The sequence below is a fragment of the Eubalaena glacialis genome, chromosome 5 (assembly GCF_028564815.1).
Source record: "Eubalaena glacialis isolate mEubGla1 chromosome 5, mEubGla1.1.hap2.+ XY, whole genome shotgun sequence".
In the NCBI taxonomy this organism is placed as follows: Eukaryota; Metazoa; Chordata; class Mammalia; order Artiodactyla; family Balaenidae; genus Eubalaena; species Eubalaena glacialis.
This window is the reverse complement of record NC_083720.1, coordinates 6046310-6064538: the sequence shown is the minus strand read 5'-3', so window position 1 is coordinate 6064538 and position 18229 is coordinate 6046310. Positions and strand designations below refer to the sequence as shown.

The 18229-nt window shown below is 39.4% G+C and overlaps 1 pseudogene; it reads left to right on the top strand.

The window, feature by feature from the left end:
- Nucleotides 1-8136: 8136 nt before the first annotated feature.
- On the top strand, nucleotides 8137-8802 carry LOC133091728 (ferritin light chain-like; annotated as a pseudogene).
- The last annotated feature ends 9427 nt before the right edge of the window (nucleotides 8803-18229 follow it).

Genomic DNA, 18229 nt, shown 5'->3' with positions numbered 1-18229 from the left:
TTAGTTGCTCCGCGGCATGTGGGATCTTCCCGGACCAGGGCGTGAACCCGTGTCCCCTGCCTTGGCAGGCGGATTCTTAACCACTGCACCACCAGGGAAGTCCCAGAAGTGATCTTATTAGGGTTTTAAAGTGTGAGACCTGACCGCAGTTTCAATCAAAATATCTCTTCAAGGAGGAGTCATGTATAACAGGAAGAGCACTGAAGTAGGAGTTGGCTGACAGAACTCTATCTTGACTGTGTCATTTTGAATGAATCTCTTTAACTTTCTAGGTCTCAGCATGCTCATCTGTAAAATGAAACAAGTTGAACCCCCAAATCTTCTATGTATGTCAGGGTGAAACTTTTTAAGTAGCCTGTTGCCTTTCACCTAGTAAACCAACAAATGTGAGAAATAACCATAACGGAGGTCTTTAAAATTTACCTTTAATAATTATTTAATAATAACAATAACTGAAATAAAAATGTGATGAAAGGGCGCATCTTATTTGATTCCTTGCCCACGGCCTTGTCTTTCCTCATCATTTTTTCTTCCTCTGTCTGATGCTGTTAGAACCTGTGGGAGAGCATGTGAGTGTACTTCTGGTCCCACTTTGACTACCGCGAAGGCTTAGTTTCTTGGATTTCCCCACAAGATTCTATTTGTCTGCCTGCGCTAGCACTTCTGTGATTTTTAGTAACTGCTTCTCTAATCCTCCAACATCACCCTTCCAGAACATCACTTCCTCAGCAAGCTCCCACATTTGTCTATAGTCTAATTTCTTCCACAAAATCTAATAAATCTTTTATTCCCATGGAACTTAGAGTGGCTCTGTTCTCTTAACTGAAAGCTGATGGGTACAGTGGCATGACATACCATGGTGACCACCAATTATAGTCTCTGACTTGTTGGCATATGTTGAGTCTCTACCTTCAAATCTCTTTGTCCTCAAGAAGGTACCCCCAAGAGAAAAGGACAGTGAACTTCCCTGACAATGTGATACATGCAGAATCACTGCATACCTATATACCTATTCTTTACCAGGTGGAACACAAGGTCTTAAGGATGCTTCCTGCTAAAAGGAGATCCTCGCCTATTCTGCGAGTATGAGAAGAGAATTCGTATGAAAGAGAAGTGTTTCTGGGCAGTTCTCTTTTTTAGCACCATTTCTAAAATTGTTCCTGAAGGGAAGAAGGAGTCAGGAAAATGGTTATCAGGTGAAACTCTTGTCAGTGTCCCCAAGATCTTCACACATTTGAAAATCCATTCATTCTCTCCTCAGAAAACTTAGGGTAAAATGCAGAAAATAATAAGAAACTGAAAAATAGATATGAAGGAAGCATTTAGTTAATGAAAGCCAGTATCAATAGACGTAAAACATACTAAAGAATAAAAGTAAAATTCTATTTTATTGACAAATGGATTTCACATTGTTCAGTGACGCAGAAACCTAGTCACTAGTGGAAGTGAGGGAAGGTATGACCTTCACTACTTTGAAAGGCACTCTGTCTTCTTTGTCCTATTGTTTTTCGAGTCCATTTCTAAGTGCCAATGCCCTATCAAATGCTCAAAGGCAAAAACTTGAGTTCAAGTAATTGTCAACACTCATCTGGACTCTTTTTTATTCCGTCTTACATTCCTAAATCATGTTTATTTCATAACTTTAAACTCAAGCCAGATGAAATCCCTTGACAAAAGAATTGAACAAGTCCAGGTTGATCTCTTAAGTGGATCAAGAGAAACTTAACTGAAATGGATTGGGGATTTTATCAAACTTGATATAGTAGAACACTAATAAGATCACTTCCAATTCACACATATAGAACTAAATTTTCAGCACAAATTGATCTGATTACTAAGGATGAATGGTCACCTTTAATAATGGATTAAGGTGGTAAAGAATTATCTTTTTATACAAAAATCCTTTTTTTTTCTTTTAAACTATTGGAGATTGCTTTAACTTTTCTTCTTATATTGAACTTTACTTGCTTCTTACATGGTCAGGTTTGAGTTTAGGATTGTTTTAATTTTCATAATTTGACCTGAATTTTTAAATTCAGAAATATCTTCTGAGGTATTCTCAAAAGGGAATTTTGTAACAGCCAGAAAAGCCATGATGATACAAATGTACTGCTCCAGTAAACCATAACATCCCTAAAAGCTGTTTGTAAGATAATGCAAATAATAATTAATAAAGCTGTCAGTATGACAGAGGAGTGTACATTTGAAGTGTTAGCTTTGTCCATTTTGTGACTATTAATATGATAATCCAGATACATATTTCTTAGAAGATCTGTTACACGTTAGAATTTATTAATATTATTCATAAAACATATGCATGAAAATTTGATGATCAATCTTCCAGTTGGTTGGGGTGAAGACTTAATATAGTGATGAATAAAGGCCAAAAATTGTATCTCTCTCCAATCCATTTGAAACATTAGAAGATTCATCCATCCAACATCCATGTCTTCATTCCTACATTCAGTGACTAGCTTCCGCAATGGTGTCAAGTGTTGGCTCAGAATGCTCCCAGCAAGTTTCACTTTTCTTCAACAAAGACAAAGAGTGGTGCTATGAAATGGTCAGATCCTAGGAGATTTTATTGGATACTTTGTTAGTGAATGCATGTGAATGTACCTTTTCCAGACCTTTTCTTCCTGGGATCATAGAATAATGTTCCATGACCTAAACCCCTTGGGAAAATCAGTCAGTCAATCTCCGTCTCTCTCTGTCTCTCTGTCTCTCTCTCTACTTTTCCTCTATCCCTCCCTTTCTTTTTGGTCTCTCTTCGGGTCTTTAACTCTACTGACTCAAAGTCTCCCCATCTTACATTAGGTAAATAGATCCAAAAGCAGAAAGCTTCTCTATACCTAAGAAAATGTTCAAACACTCAACCAAGGCTTTGTATCTTGTTCCTGCATGCTCCTTTGCTAACGGGTGGGTGTGTTCTAAATTAGAAATTCTTAAACATATTTGTGCTTCAGCAAGGAAAGAACAAGATAGAGCATGTGGTCTACTTTTTGCTTCTAGGTTCTTAGAACATAGATGGTTTAGACGGAGAAAATCCATCTAAAACGTTCTCTGTCTTTTTGGTTCAGGATAACTCACAAGAGTTTTATATTGGAGTAGGGGTCTAAAGCCCTAGAACTTCTGCAGTGTCCTTGTCCCTTGGGATGCCTTCTCTGTTCATCTCTGCCCAGAAGCACACACACACAAAGGTTGATTTGTCTAGTGTAGATTTGGATATAAATCTGTTCCTAAAACTAATACCACCGTAAGGGTCACACACATCTTACAACATTGGGAACTATACGAAATATAAAAATGGGCTTCCCGGGTGGCGCAGTGGTTGAGAAACTGCCTGCCAATGCAGGGGACACGGGTTCGAGCCCTGGTCTGGGAAGATTCCACGTGCCGCGGAGCAACTGGGCCCGTGAGCCACAACTACTGAGCCTGCGCGTCTGGAGCCTGTGCCCCGCAACAAGAGAGGCCCGCGCACCGCGATGAAGAGTGGCCCCCGCTCGCCGCAACTAGAGAAAGCCCTCGCGCAGAAACGAAGACCCAACACAGCCATAAATAAATAAATTAATTAATTAAAAAAAAAAAAGATCAAGATATTACAAATATTCTCAAGTGACATGGAATTATCCCTGATTTCCCTGAAGTCACTCTCCTCATGTAGGACTCTTAATTTTTATGTTGTTTTTGAAAATAAGTTTATTGTATTTTTTTTCTAAATGCAAAAGTAATGATGTGCTTATTGTAAAGTAAATATTTGGAAAATATAGAAAACTAAAAAAATAAAAGAAATAGAAACTCATATATAGTCCCACAACCCAGAGAAAATCATTATGCTTTAGAGAGGAACTACTCCGTGTTTAAGTTGAAAAGTTCTGGAGCTGAAGTGCTAAATTGAAAATTTCTTTCTGTTTCTAGACCAAAGCCCAAATAATGGCCACATATTTTGAATATTCAATGCAAGTAAAGGCTACCATTGCAGAAAGAAGAATGGTCAAGACATCCAAGAGACAAAGAATAGTTACCTCAATTTTTATTAAGAGTTAACTGATCCCATCCCCATTCCACTCACTCATCCTGCCTGATTATGTTGGAAGGAATTCAAAAGAGAGAGAGGGTAAATATACATGGTCTAACCATCTATGAGAAAGAGGATGCTCCCAGCTACCGCCAGTACCAGACCACTCCAGCCCTGCACAGAGAAAGCCCCTACCCATTTTCAAGTGGATGATAAGGCCTCTTTGACTTTGAGCAACACATCTCCTAAAAGCACATTAAGTGGACTATTCCTACCTCTTCTGCAATAAGGAGTCAAGAGGTTCTGTGGGGAGATAGGGTTTGAGCTCCTTTGAGAGACCAAAACCATAGTATAGGATGTGACATGAGTATGGGTAAGTAAAGTGGAGTAGCGGCAAAAGTTAATTAATGTGAGATAGTGGACAAAATGAGAGCTGAGGGTCATTGCTTGCTGTGAGATCAAATGTTACTACTTCCCTTCTTTCAGTGACCCTCTTGGAGGGATGCTTCAACATCCCCACTCTGCTGAACCTAGACTTGCTTTGGCCAAATAAATGTGTGTGAAGTGGTGTGAGTTAAAGAGATGCAGAGTTTTTAAGAGCTTGTTTGTGGTTTGCCATGCCTCTTTTCTCCTTCCAGCTAGAGATGGTTCCATTACCCTAAGTTCTAAAGGAAATACAAGGAACAGAGTCAACATTAACCACTGAAGGATATTAACATGAGAAAAATAAACATTTATGGTTATAAGTTAATAGGACTTGCGTGTTGTTTATTACTGCAGTGCACAATAGCCTATTCTGATGAATACATGCCAGGTGCCAAAGATTTCACAAACTGATGAGAGATAGATAATAATAGATGCTACCAACAAGAAGGGGTAGAGCAAACACAGCTGTAAGAACTGAGCTGCAAAAGAGATTTGTTTTTTTACATAAGAGTGAAAGGTAAACTTCTGGCAGCTGCATAGACTCAATTTTTTCACTGTGTATTTGATTTTGAGTCATACATTAATTTTATTCAACGTAATACTGTGAGCGTTTCTCATGTTTTAAACATTATTGGAAAGCAACATTTTTAATATGTTCTATCCCATTTATTCACTTATTGTGCCATTGACATTTGTCTCCTATTATATACCATTTCAATGATACTATAAAAAATATCATTATCTTGATACTCAAGTTTTGAATATGTAATTTTATAACCTTAGTTGACTATGAATTTTACTTATTTAAAATCTTTTTGTACTGTCCCTTGCATTATTAGATTGTAGCTCCTTATATGCACAGACTATGTCTATTACTTTCTCTTAATTTCCCTTGATATTTATTCCAGTAAATGACACAGAGCTAACCCATATAGTAATTATAACTAGCCAACTAACCAAATAGTGCTATGAACATACTTTTCTCTGACTCTTAAAGAGATAACTGACAAGATGGTGGAGTGTTTTCTTAACAATAGCTGCTGTATGGGTGAGGTAATTGCATAAACATTTATATTTACTTATAGGAAGGCTAACTCTGAGTTTTATTCTACATTTGATACAGATGGCCAGGCTCTCATCAAAGTTCTTTAGAAGACAAATTAAGAAAAATGGCAAAAGCCAGTATTTTAATACATCCAAGTCCCTATTTCCTTTCTTATTCAATAACTAAAAGCTATTAAACACAGTAAGATTTTACAAAGTCAAGATCATGACTGATTCAAGTGTGAAATAGAAAAGTCTGTGACTGAAAGAAAAACTAAAGTCTATACAATTAATCATCCGTAGATGACACATATTCATGCAGAAAATCTAGATAATTCCAGCAGGGAGTGAAGGGAAAGAACTAAGCTTCACCCCAATTATCATGTATGCTATACAATTAGATTCTAAATTCACCAAATGTAATGTGTAGATAAGATAGAGTGGGGTGATAGTTGAGAATGATAGCCAGATTTCTGACTTGAGCAATGAGGTGAATGGTGATACCATTCTCTAAGAGAGGGAAATCCAGGTTGAGGGGCTGGGTTGAAGGGGAAATGTCTCACATCGTCATGAACATGTGGAAAAAATGTGAGGCTAGGGTGTCTGACGTGTATATGTGCATTTATCCATTTGTCAAGTTTGGTGGTAATTTCCCATGTTTATCAACCTGGTTGGCGCAGGTTGATAAGTGTCTACCTGGTATCTAATCCTATTCATTAGCTAGTTACATACTGTGATTTAAACTTACAAGAGAATAGAAAAGCAGTGGAGAAACAGGAAAGTGTTTTACCAAGGCAGGAAAGTAGGGAAAATAAATGCTTACAAAATAATACGCTTTAACTCATTTGGAGTAAGTGCTGGCCATTAAATATAGTCAAAACAGTTACCATGCTGAGAATTACAGGGTCTTAAACATGCTTTAACTGATATTTGACATGTTAGCGTGTAATGGTGGGTGGAGAGAGGAGTATCACAATAAATAATTGAAGATAAATTCTAGGCCTCTCAGCAATGATTTCTTATGTGTTATTTTCACTTAAACACTGAAAGAAATGACAAAGGCATAAATAGAATGAAAGCCGACTTAATGAAGTCTTTTTTTATACAGTTAAGTAATGCTGAATCTAAACCAGTTTCCAGACAAGGCAATTTTGGCACTAGAGCCATGTCTCAGGACTGGTCTGCTGAGATCGAAACCGAGATGCAGTTCTAGAATTGTCTTTATTAGAATGAGTCAAAAAGGTGAATATCTTCATATCATCCACTTTTTGTGTTTTTTCAACTTGATGGTGTCTGCAAAATCCTTTTCAATTTACAAGATTTATTCTGTAGGTAGAAATGTGCTTCAGATTGGTGTATACTTAGTTACTTCAGAGTTTTGAGTGTAGCAATAAATCTAAATAAAGAAACACTATAGACTTTCAAAAGTTAAGGGGCCTCCAGCCCAACCTAGTTTACTTTTAGCTTCTAAGAGTACTTCTATCTGAACTGCCAGTGATCCAAATTCACATCATCATTGCAAAATCAAACCAAGTCAAAGATTATGCTGTATTGACCTTCCATACCCCAAGAGTTGTCTACGAACAAAAGTTGCTTCAAGAAAGGCAGTTGGCACTGGATATTAATTCATTCATTCAACCATTTTATTGAGGATCTATTTAATCTCAGACATCATGTACTGATATAATCAAAATATTAGGTGCATCTTCCCTATCTCTCTTTGAGACCTAGATATATGTATGGCTTGAATTGCAAATTTTAAAATACTGGGAAAGTCAAAGCCTTTCTCACAATTGATATGATTCCAGAGCCCTACTTTATCTTTAAGTCATCTTTTTTCCATACCCATCCATATCTGAAACTTAGTTCCTTTAACAGAAGATATACACACACACACACATCTGCCTATTCTCAAGTTTAGTAATGCTATTAAAAATACTATATACTCCTGGGGGTTTCCCTGGTGGCGCAGTGGTTGAGAGTCTGCCTGCCAATGCAGGGGACACGGGTTCGGGCCCTGGTCTGGGAAGATCCCACATGCCGCGGAGCAACTAAGCCCGTGAGCCACAACTACTGAGCCTGCGCGTCTGGAGCCTGTGCTCCGCAGCAAGAGAGGCCGTGATAATGAGAGGCCCGCGCACCGCGATGAAGAGTGGCCCCCACTCGCCGCAACTAGAGAAAGCCCTCGCACAGAAACGAAGACCCAACACAGCCATAAATAAATAAATAAATAAATAAATAAACCCCCCCAAAAAAAGTTAAAAAAAAAAAGTTCCCCAAAGGCTTCTGATTAAAAAAAAAAAAAAACAAACTGTATACTCCCAAGTATAGAATTATATGGCAGAATGTACAGCCTTCTCCCGTCTCTCTAGCTCCCCGTCTCTCCCCATTAAAACTCTCTCCTCTTCTCCACTCTCCTTCACCTCTCAAGACCTAAGCGGCAGCGCACTCGATGGTCCTACAGGTCTGTCTATTGCTTCAACAGTGTTTAGATGCACCAGACCCAGGGATGCCCCTTGCTTCAGTCTCTGCCCACCCTCCAACCTTTTTTCCAGTCTCAACTTTCCGAATCAGCCACTCATCTACCCTCGGCCACCAGGACCTGCCAACACCATTTTTTGATCTTAACTCCTTATTACCGATCAACCATGAGCTCCCAGATTCATCAGAATTATTCCCCTGAGGTAGAAGCTGTCGTCAACCGCCTGGTCAACAGGCATCTGCGGGCCCCCTACACCTACCTCTCTCTGGGTTTCTACTTCCACCACGACCATGTGGCTCTTGCCGGCGTGGACCACTTTTCTTTTCCGCGAAATGGCCGAGGAGAAGCGAGAGGGCGTCCAGAGTCTCTTGAAAATGCAAAACCAGCGCGGCAGCTGCGCCCTCTTCCAGGATGTGCAGAAGCCGTCCCAAGATGAGTGGGGTGAAACACAGGGTGCTGTGGAAGTCACCACGCTCACGGAGAATAACCCGACCTCGACCCTTTTGGAGCTGCGCGCTGTGGGTTCCGCCTGCAGACCCCGCCTCTGTGACTTCCTGGAGAGCTGCTTCCTGGAGGAGCAGGTGAAACTTATCACGAAGATGGCAACCACCTGACCGACCTGCGCAGGCCGGCTGGTCCCCAGGCTGGGCTGGGTGAGCATCACTTGGAAAGACAGCCTCAAGGACAGCTAGGAGCCTCCAAAGCCCAGCAGCCTTTGAGGAGCCCCTCTGGTGTCAGGGTTTCTGCCCGAAGCCCCTCTCTGCAGCCACTAGGCAGCTTTTTAACTACCCTGGAGCCCTCTCCCAAGCCTTGGACCAAATGGAAACAATAAAGCTTTTAGCAGGAAAAAAAAAAAAAAACCTAAGCAAACTCTTTTCCTAGTTGCATGCCTGACATTTCTGTCTTATTTTATTGAAATGCTCTGACTCAAACCCAAGTCTCTCTCTAGTCTGTGACGTTCGATTTCCCAATAAAATCTCTAATGTATAGAGCAAGGTTGTTCGATAGAACTTTCTGCAGTGAAGGAAATGTTCAATATTCATCTGGTCCATAGAATAGCTACTAGACATATGTGACTACTGAACATTTTAAGTGTAGCTAATACAAGTAAGGACCTGAACTTTAATTTTAATTAATTAAAGTTTAAATAGTCACATATGGCTAGGGGCTACCATCTAGAACAGCACCACTCTAGATCAAGTAATCTTTGCCAAGCATTCGAGTACCTGCTTAATTATCAGGGCTATATTGGCAACCGAGTCATTAAGTGTATCTTTACAGACCTCATTTTCTTCACGTTAAATATTCTAATCTCTTAATGAAAAAATGCCAAGGACTGAATTATCAAACCAGACTCACTTGAACCAGAGTTTCAAACTTTAGTAATAATTTTGAGTTTTAAATTAATCCATGGAAAAGGCAAAGCAGAGAAATCTGGAATCCCTAGTGCAGGTCCCCTGGTGCTTTCTTATCACATCAATACCTTCCAGCCCTGATGAATGTAGGAGATCACTAACAATGTATGTGACTACAGTACCTACACAGAAGGGATCTGTTTTAATCCTGAAATTCCTTCATTTTATACCAAATAGCTTTCATGACATTTCCTAGAAGGCCATGGCCACACATCCATAAATTTCATTCCCCGCCCCCTGCAATCCACAGACTGTCATAAGCAATCATGGACAGACCAGGTGCATCGGCTCAAAGTATTCCATAGATAAAAGACTCCCCCACTACTGAATGCATTAGTGCTTTTCCCAGGAGTTCTGTAATTAGAATGTGTATAAGAAGATTGACTGGGTCACCTTCGTTCTTTCTTGGAGGCATTTTCCAGGTAAAGGAAGAGAATGCATTGAAGACCTGACGCTTAACCATTTTCTTCCTACTCAAGAAACTGTCTTCACTGATACTCTGTTTTGTCCTAACTTATATGCATCCAACAGTTAGGCAGCTATGGTGAGACTGTATTACTGGTTAAGCATTATCCAAGATGTAGTTCCATATTTGGTCCAAGTTCAACAATCCCAGGGGAGCACTGAAAATGAAATCTTACTATCAGCTGCAGGTTACCTGGACTATGGAAATCTAGAGTTTTGATGTCCAGTATAGAAGCCACTAGCCATATATGGAGTCCTTGAATGTGGCTAGTTCAAATTCAAATGTACTGTAAATACAAAATGTGCACCAATTTTTGGAGACTTAGTATCAAAAAAGGAATGTGACACAGTACATTAATCATTTTTATGTTAATTACATGCTTATATGAAAATATTTTGGATATATTTTGTCAAATAAAACATATTATTAAAATTAATTCTACTACTTATTTTTACTTTTTTAATGTGACTACAAGGACATTGAAAATTACCTATGTGGCTTGTCTTTTGTGATTCACGTTATGTTTCTGTTGGGCAGCACTGGTCTAAAATATTCTATTTCAAAAACCCTTTGTTTGCCAGTTAAAGTTCAAAGCCTCTTTGTGATCTCTTCAAATTCCCGGATATTACATTTCCATGGCACTTTTGCCAAATACCTCCTCTAAACACACTGTCTCTGTTTTGCTCTATGTTAGCTCAGCACGAAATTCATAACCTTTATCAGTTATTAATTTAAAGGATAGGATTTATAAGTGTAGAAACATTATTGACAATTTATGGACCGGAGTTGCATCTCAAGATCTCCTGCCTTCTCTTTGCTGTCTTTCTTTTTATTCTTCGTTCATTCTTCCTTTTCCTCTCCTTTCTCCTCAGGAACAAAACAATCTATCTCTCTTTCTCCCACAAAGCAGTTTAGTAAGCATCATATTTTATGTAAGCATGCTTTTGAGGTCTCTCTCTTTACCTAAATACAGGCAAAATTTCTCCTTATGATGAAGTCTGGGGAATACATTTTTCTGCATTTTTTTACACTTGCAATACAAAGATGAAAGCCACCGGGGAGATTCTTAGCGTATTCATAATCTAGAGGGGGATACAGAGAAGTTAAAACAAAAATGAAAATGGAATATGGAAAGAGCCATGATCAAGCTATGTACAAGATGCTATATGAGAACATAGGGAACCGACAACACGAGTTGTTAATTACACAGATTGATAAACGCAATCACAGCTGTATGGTTTTGGCTACATTCACCCTATGCTCTAGCCAAGCGACCATGTGAGGTTCATCATTCACTCTACCCTAACTTCTCTACTCTAGAGATTTTCATATTTTAAATACAATTTTATTAAAAAGCCCCTTATTTAAATAAAACCCTATGGAAAAAATGTGAACCTATGACTCAAATGAAAGCACAGTCACTCTGATTTTGGTGAGCAGTGTGGAGTCCCATTTATTCACTCCTCTCTGCTACTGTGAAATGCAGTAATCCCTAGTGGGGCTTTGAGGAGCACAGTGTAAAAACCACTGCTCTGTTGCCTTGGCTCTTGAAATATTTCCTTTACCAATTTTCTGACAAATCCTCCTCGGTCAACGTTGAGGGCTGCTCTTCCAAACACCCTTAATGCCGGTTCCCTGTTGTCCTCCCCACTCTCAATTTCTCCCCATGTGTTTTCGTCCAACACGGCTTCAACTCTGCTCCCTAAAGGCTGGAAACATCCAAATCTAAACTTCCAGCAGTTTTCATCCATGCTTCAGGTTCAGATAGCAACATACCTGCTGGATAGCTAGACGTCTCCTGTTGGCTTGACGTTCCACAGGCACCCCCATCTCTATGTGCTCCTCACCTTACACCTGAATGATAACCCTCACACCTGAACGGTTTCTCCTCCAGCTTACTTCATCGCCATTGATGACACCTCTTAAAGTCAGCCTGTTAAACAGCCGGGCATGTTTTACCTTCTCTTTCACTCATCCCACACCATCTTCGTAAATTACAGAGTCCTCCTAAATATTTTTTCAACTTGTCCTGTGTGGTAGACAGAATAACGACCTGTCAAAGATGTTTCCATCCTTATCCCTCAAACTGGTGGATATATTACCTTACATGGCAAAAGGGACTTTGTAGATGTGATTCAGTTAAGGATTTGGGGGTGAGGATAATGACACAGGATAGTATTATCGCGGTGAGCCAACCCCAATGGGATCACAGTCATTATAAGAGGGAGACAGGAGGGTCACAGTCAGAGATGTGATGACAAAAACAGAGGTCAGAATGATGCAAGGAAGAGGCAATGAAACAAGGAATGCAGGAAATCTGGAAAAGGCAAAGAAACAGATTCTCCCCTAAAGCAACCAGAAGGAACACAGCTTTGCTGACACCTTGAGTTTAGGCTTATAAAACCCACTTCAGACTTCTGACCTCCACAACTGTAAGGTAATACATTTGTGTTGTTTTAAGCCATTAACTATGTAGTAACTTCTTATAGCAGCAATAGGAAACCAATACATCCCTTATCTCAGTCTCTATGTCCATAGCCCTGGTTTGGTTGTTGTCACGTCTTGTCTAGAACACTGTCACCACCTTTTTATTGTGACCCTTCTTACACACCGGTCCTCTAGAATCTAGTCTCTACTCACTATAGGGTTTTGTGAAAGCTGCCCGTTGCTTACCCCCCAAGGAATCACATAAAGATTGCTCACCAAGGCCTATGTGATCCCAAATGACCTGGCCTTTGCCTACTTCTCCAGCTTTATGCCTTGATACCTGCCACAAACACCACTTGAGGTCCTGTAACAGAGAATAACAAACCTGACTCCATATTGGATCTGTTCCTTTAGCCCTGTCCCTTACACTTGTGCTGTGTTGCCTGGGCTTAGTCATGCTGGCTCTGCACCTTTTGTAAAAGAATGTTGCCTAAAGCCTGAAATATACAGGATAGCCCATTCTCAAGGCTCTGATCTTTAAAGGAATAACACTTTTCCATTCATATAGAGATACAAAGTTGCAGAACAGAGAACAACATCTGCCTTGCTGGAGCTTTATAGGAACCTTGTGACCGGCCCCACATCGAGGGCTGCAAGAACAAAGGATTCCTGCAGCAAGAGGTGTGCCACAACCTGCAACACTCCCTCCCCTTTTACTATAAAAGAAGCCTGCATGCTAACTCGGGTAAGATGATTCTTTGGGACACTGGTCCACCATCTTCTCGGTCTGCTGGCTTTCCAAATAAAGTCGCTATTCCTTTCCCCAACGACTTGTCTTTTGATTTATTGGCCTGTCATGTGGTGGGCAGCACGAGCTTGGACTCGATAATGGTCCCCGTGTACTCTGTACAATTTCTTCCTCCGTGGCATTACACACGTTGCACCCACAAGCTGGAATGCTTTCCACAATCCCAACCCTCCCATAACCCTTTGCCTGGTTAGCCTTTAATGCCCAGTTTATTAATCACCCTCCAGGATCTCATCTCTGTTCTCCTTAGGTAGGATTAGATGTTACTATTAAATGCTCCCATAAGGCACCATGCATGTCTCTATCTGGCCTTTATAATACTGTCTTATATCTGTTTATGGGTCTCTTTTTCACCAGACTGTTAATTACTTGAGAAAAACAGTGCTTTATCTTTGAGCACACAACCCTCGACCTGGCATGTAGTAGTTGCTTTTTATTTGTTGAATGAATTAAATTATTCAATTAAACTACATAATATTGTACATCTATTAAAAGATCAGTTTAAAACAAAGGGAAGGGACAAATTTAACAGCAAATTGGAATAATATTGAGGAACTGTGATAGAAACATATGTGAATGAAATTTTAATGCATGTTATAAAACATCACAACTTATTCTGTTATTTATAAACTGGAAAATCCATCTAAGATAGCAAATGTCATATAAAACAGACCAGGGTGGCAATGGTATATTTCCAGTTTAAAAGTATAAATTACCTTTGCATTGATATGTTGCAGATAAGACTCATATTTGGTCAATGAAGGAAAAAGATTTTATAGGATAAGCAGTCATTTAAAATCCATATTCATATTGGAACTCAAATGAAAGTCTCTGGAATGATCTCCCATTGCCATATTTATCTTATTATATAGCTGAAAGGTTAATAAGCCCATCTCAAGGCTTCTTTTCGTTGCTTCATTTACTATAGAGTTAAATGTAAATTGTGGAGAATATCTTATGATTCATGTGATATTGGTATTTGAAAATTATACTACCTGGAAACTTCAGATTATTAGGTCAAAAATTCTGCCAGGCAAGCTGAGAAGTGAGAAAGTTTGTTCTATGCTTCATTTTTCTCTGAAATCTAGAACACAGGACTGAACTCCCTGGAATGAAGCAGAGGATTGCAGTAATCCATGGGTGAGATGGACTTCTCTTGCTAACATGGTAAACTAACCATCCTTGTTCTTCTTTACGTTTTACTCTCTCTTCTATGGATCTCAGATGCATAAATAACTAAGAAATTTGTGGTAACTTACAACATGCATTGACAATTATTTCATTGGTCCCTGCATTTCTATCACAGCTCCTCAATATCAATTTCATTTCCTGTAAAATAAACCCCCTTCCATTCTAAAAACCGATTTGAATGGAACACACTCTTATTGCATTGTTGCAGTTAATTTATTCAAAACTATTGTCTTTTAAAAATACCGGTAAGCGGTTTCTCAGTTCAGGATCCTTCATCTTGATCAAACTGTGCGGTCTCTCTCCTGGTTTTGTTGCTGCTGTGCTGTTATTATTGTTATTATTTTCCCCCTACATCGGCATCTCCATTCTTCTTGCCTTCCAAATTTCCCTCTTAGAATGCTTTACCTGTCACCTAAAATTCCTGGCTTGTTTTTGCTCTTCATTATCATGTAGCTCTAAGTATTCTGTAAAATATTTTTACTTAAGAGTTTCTTACAGTCTCTTTTTAATATTACAGATATACAGACCTTTTAAAGCTCTCCTTTTATTATTATTTTCTAATTTTACTACATTATTGTCATAATCTCCAAGATATTGATTCCTTGAGATTTGGTGGGTTTTCAGTGAGTCCCAGTAGAAACTCAGTTTTGGTGGATGGTCCATGGATGCTCAAAAATAATATTTGCTTATTGGAAATTAAATATATACGTATGTAATTTTATATATAAACATAATTTATATATAATTAATTAAATATAATCATGATTTTCAAACATTCTAAACTTCATGTCTTGTGTCTGTTAAAAGTTTCAGTTAAAATTGGTAATCCATCCAAATTTCCCTGTCATCCTTTCCACTGCTCACCCCTTCACCCCTCCTAAAAAAAAGTTCCGAAAGCAAGAAACCAAAAGGAAAGTAGAATTGTCAATTAGAAGTAAAATCATTTTTACTAGCTACGGCCTTAGGGCAGGATTGTGGAAGTGAGGCCTGTAATTTGAGGTGAATTGCCTTACTATTGGCAGGATTTTCCAGTGGTGAGAGAACCTGGCAAATTACACTTCCATTCTTAACATCTCCCCACAGCTGGATAAGCCATCGTCCAAGTGAATATCAGTATCCCATGGGTATCCCAAAGAACCAGTAATACCCATCATCAATCCTTCCCATCATCAGTCTTCCTACCAATGGAGGTTTCTTCTGCTTTTGCCCAGTAAGCAAAGAAAATTCAATACTTAGGAACAAACTGAAAATAAAACATTTAGTGGTTGGAGAATAGGAATAATTTTTAAATGCTTTTATTTAAAGATATCTGAAATGTTCCGGGCACTTACCATGTGACTTTTGATGCTTTGGACTTGATTCCAACTTGCCTCTGTTTCTTCCTAATTGGGAGGACGTCCTAAAGTTGCCATGAGGATTAAATGACTTAGTATATAGTTAGTGCTTAGAACAGTGCTAAAGGCACATAATATGTATTTGTTAAACATTAGTTATTTTTATCTTATTCCTGGCTACATTTCACTCTTTCTATTCTTTCCAATTTCTTGAATGATTCATGCTTTATAGAATGTGTGTGTGTGTGTGTGTGTGTGTGTGTGTGTGTGTGTGTGTCTAGAAGCAGCCTTTTATAGTTACTAAAATCTCCAGGAATTCTGCTTCCTCAAAACCATTCACCCATTCAGTTATGCAGGAACCTGAAAGCCATGACTGGATTCTGCTTGGGGTTAAAATTTGTTACCTGTAATTGTGACTAAAAGATTTGATTCTTCGTCTGAGTTTTTCTCTTGATTGGACGAGATGTATAAACTCAGGCATTGCGTAGCTAAGGCCAGTACAGGGAAGAATAGAAGTATAAGAGTCACACAGAGACAGAGAAGAGAAATGGAGAGAATATTGCCTAGCTTCCTGTAGCTTTCCAGTTCCAGATATGTGTCCCTTTCTGAGGCCAGACTGCATTCCTGACAAATGGTTCTTCAAGACATGGCTATATCCATATCCTATTCCCTCTTGTGCTTCAATTACTTGAATTGGTTTCTGTTACTTGCATCTAAAAGAGTCCTAAATAATATAATACAACACATCACAACCACCTTGTTAAGGCTGAAAATTGTCTTTGATGGCTTCTGGGATCAGAAGGTAAAACAGTAATCATTGTTCAACATCTTTTCATTTACCACATACCTGAAACCACAGATCCCAGAATGGCTGTCAACCTGACCAAAATATGAGAAATAGAGAATGACATCAGTGGAAGTATTCTGAAACTACATCATGCCGTCATCCAAAATAGACATCCACCTTAGATCCAGAGTCTTAGTAGGTGCCCACTGTTCTTTTCCTGTTTAGGCCCCCTGCCTTTTTCCATTTCCTACCTAGCTCGTGCAAGCTTACTCCATGGGGCTACACACTTCTCCTTTTACACTCTCTCCAGTGGAAATCCATCAAGTTACATCATCTTCAACTGTCAACTTTAATTACCCATTTCATCAAAAACTATTTGTTGGGTGATAGACATTTTCCAGGTTCCATGGTTGAGTCAGATTGTGGATAAAAAATAGAAAAGGCATGTTTTCTGAACCCATGAAGGTGCATTTCTATGCAGAGTACTGTTTTTTTTCCCTTAATAAATTTATTTATTTATTTATTTATCTATTTATTTATTTATTTTTGGCTGCTTTGGGTCTTCGTTGCTGTGTGCAGGCTCTCTCTAGTTGCGGTGAGCGGGGGCTACTCTTTGTTGCGGTGCGCGGGCTTCTCATCGTGGTGGCTTCTTTTGTTGCAGAGCACGGGATCTAGGCACACAGGCTTCAGTAGTTGTGGCACGAGGGCTTCAGTAGTTGTGGCTCACGGGCTCTAGAGCGCAGGCTCAGTAGTTGTGGCTCACGGGCCTAGTTGCTCCGCGGCATGTGGGATCTTCCCGGACCAGGGCTCGAACCCCTGTCCCCTGCATTAGCAGGCAGATTCTTAACCACTGCACCACCAGCGAAGCCCTAGAGTACTCTTAAATGTGATGGGGTGGGGAGAAGGAGAGATGGTTCTTTCCCATAGCTGATATTTACTTCCATGTAGAAGGCACCATGTTAGGGAAACACTCTTAGCCTCATTCTAGAAGAGTAGTGTCTTAATCTTATTGGTGAGTTTGAAAAGAAAAAAAAAAAACTGTATGTCTTTTCTCTCTTGGGAGCCATCCTGACCTCAGAGGGCATGAATTCTGCTGTGCTTCTCCACACCTTAAGTTTTACAGGGACAGAGACCCATGCGAAGAGGCCTGAAATGGTACAAGACTGCCTGCGGTGGGGTAAGTAAATCTTTCTAACCCCAGAGTTCAATGTTAGAAAGCCTACTTGCCCATAGCTATGAATCACATTCTTCTATATTAGCTGTATCAGAAATAAAGGTGATATTTTGTTCTCCTATCTGCCTTACAGTTTCGAATTCTATCTTAATTGATTAATAATTCAAGTAGGGAAGAGAGGTGCTATTTATAAGCTTCCCCAAGAACATTAACGATGTGTATCTAAATTCTCTCCTCTCACCTGAGCTCTTGACCTATAATCTGATGATCAGGGGATGTGTACAGATGGAATTTTCACGACCTCAAATTTAGCACTTCACAAATGAAAATGTGCTGTAATCTCCAATCACCTCATAAAAGGAAATCAGATGTTTACCACCAAACACCTCTGGTCAGTCACATGCTCCTTTATTTATCAGCTCATTCAGGCCTGACACCATGGAGTCACCTATGACTCCTCTTCCTCTTAATCCTCCAGAGTGAGTCAGGCACGATGTCGTGTTGGTTTTTTTCTGCAGAATTTCTCATTCATCTGCCCTTTTATTTCCCATCCCAATCTAGACTTCTTCACACCTGTTTACTGCAAAAGCTTGTCAGCTAGATTTTGCTGAACCCAGATTTTTCCTCAGCAACTCTAGCAGAGTTGACAACTTTGCT